Raw genomic sequence first — 2473 nt, 5'->3', positions numbered from 1 at the left:
GAAAGACTAAATGATAGTTGAGTATGTGGACTTGCTGAAAAGCTCTTATATTGACTCTTTCCTATGTTATGATAAATTGCAATTGCCTCAATGACTGAGATTAGAGTTTGGTTCTCAATGAAGTTTATGATTCATATTTGAAATTGTGATTGAATTATTACTTTAGCATAAGAGATCATATATATATATATATATATAATTATATATAGGGTGGGTCTATTATGATAACACCCCCTAAGATCTTATTCTAATAACACTTGTCTCTTATTCTGATAACACCTCCCACCACCGATTCCACCCTGATCCAAAAACAAAAAGAGTCAACGCACCCACCTCGGAATAATTGATGATAACCCCCCCAGTTCGTGTGCCTTTGATCATAAGCCCCTCTTTATGTCACTGACATGTGGGGTGAAGGCACACGAACTGGGGGGGGTGTTATCGTGCCTGATCCACTCTTTCCCACCTTCTTCCTCCTGCCTAGCCTCCTCCCACCTCCCCTCCTCCCCCGATCCACTTCCTTTCCCCGCCGGCGCCGTCCTTCTTCCCTCGCCGGTGCTTTCCTCCCCCAATCCATCTTGTTCGCCTTCCCCAGGCATCGCCGAACTTCCCTTTCGGCTCGATCTGCAGCGACGCGGACAGCCAGCAGTAGGGCGCGCCGCCCTTACCCTCCCCTCGAATTTTTGGGGCACCAACGACCCAGCGCGATATCTGGCGGTCGGGCTTGGGGTGGAGGCCACCGCCGATCCCCTGCTGGATCTCTTTCCACCAATATACGGCGACCTCCCCCTCGATCTGGTCTCCCGTCCACAACGCCTTTGTTGTCCACCTCGACTGAGCCGCCGTCGACGTCGTCTGATTGGTCCTAGTGGACGCCAGCCACCACGGCATCGGGACGGAACCCCCTCCTCTTCACACTCTTCTCCATGGACGGCTGCGCAGTCACCATCTCCAGCGTGCGGTTTCAGCAGAAGGATCCCGGGGAGCGCCTCTCTCTCTTACCATTGTGGCATTTCCGACACAGGGGCTTGCGGAAATTTTTGTGTAATTTTTTTCAGATTATTGTTGTTGATTTGAGTGAATTCAGTTTCTAACGAAGTTTGTTAATTCTCTCAGTGTAGCTTGGCTGGCACCGGCATGAGGTTCACTAGCTCCTGCTTGCAGCTCGCCATGGTAGATGGGTTGATGCCCCCATCCCGCACCACCCCTCGCCAAATCTGGCGGCTACCGCAATGCGCCCCCTTCTCCAGCTGAGCCTCGGAACGTCACCACCACTTGCCGGGACGGCTATGCGGTTCGGCGGGTCATGCCGTGCAGTGCGTCATGGGCTACAGCTCCCGCGTGCGGTTCATTCGTGCGTGTTAATGCAGTGTGCCGCACGGGTGGGAGGAGGGAGTGTACTCCACGCGCGTCCTGCCCTCTGTTCCACCTCCCCTCCTCTGCGATGGAGCAGCATGGTCGTGCACGACGCAGTGCAGTTCAGTGCAAAACAAGTGTCTACATCAAGTTGGAGATGAGGTTCAGCGTGCTTTGTTGTGAAGATAAGTATGTATGCATGTGAAGTTTGTTAGTATGTGCATGTACAACTGCAGCTCACTTCAGTCCGCATGGCGATTTTTTTGTTCGATTGCAGCTCACTTCGTCCCCATCGTTGGTGAAACCATGCACTCCCCCATTTCCGCCCCGGGATGAGCAGCGCAAGGGCATCGCTGGAGCAGTCCACACAGCAGCCGCGTGCGGCCATCATTGCATGGCCATGCAGTGGACTTCTGCAATGTGAGGCGAGCATAGTAGGGATTAGTCACTAACACCGACTCCACCGCTGGCGATTTTTGCAGTGCACGTTTTTCTTTTTTCAGTTCGTTCCATGAGAAAATGATGTATGTTTAGTTTATATATTGAGGGACATTTGTGCTGATTGCAAATGTAGTACACTTCGGCAAGACAGCTATAGTCTGCAGAGGAGGGCCTCCACCCCGAGACGCCCGTGCAAAATCTGTGATAAAAACATGGTATTTCTGACTATGTTCGCGCGGTGCTCAGCGTGTGTGCATGCAATTTAGTTGTTTCGATTTTTGTTTTGTTTGTTTTGCGATGGGAAAATAGCCTGAAGTTGTATTTTTTGGAGAATTGTTTTTAAAGTGCACTTAGTTTGTATAAAGAGAATATATTTTATTATCCCTATTTATGAAGGCAATTTGTTCCGTGTGCTTTAAAAATCAGTCGACTACATCAACGCAGGCAGTGCTTTTGGTCCTCGGATGTGGTTCATTTTTTAGAGTGATGTTGTTCACTTGTGCCCAAAAATGAAAGTGTTAAAAATTTAGCGCAACAACAAAGATAGTAATGAGGTTCACTTCGATATATGTCGCGGTTCACTTGCCTCCTCTTTGTGGTCCACTCTCGTTCACAAAAAAATGAAAAAAAGACAACAAAAACTCGTCTGAGAAAAAATACGTTCGACAAAAGAAAT

General features: G+C 49.1%; 1 long non-coding RNA gene across 1 annotated transcript; it reads left to right on the top strand.

Annotated features, from left to right (window-relative positions):
• Positions 1-461: 461 nt before the first annotated feature.
• Positions 462-2204, top strand: LOC123091604 (uncharacterized). Its single transcript, XR_006443378.1, has 2 exons — positions 462-1545; positions 1634-2204. It is a non-coding gene; the product is annotated as an uncharacterized lncRNA (long non-coding RNA).
• The last annotated feature ends 269 nt before the right edge of the window (positions 2205-2473 follow it).

The sequence above is a fragment of the Triticum aestivum genome, chromosome 1A (genome assembly GCF_018294505.1).
Source record: "Triticum aestivum cultivar Chinese Spring chromosome 1A, IWGSC CS RefSeq v2.1, whole genome shotgun sequence".
Lineage (NCBI taxonomy): Eukaryota > Viridiplantae > Streptophyta > Magnoliopsida > Poales > Poaceae > Triticum > Triticum aestivum.
This window is presented reverse-complemented; position numbering and strand designations above follow the sequence as displayed.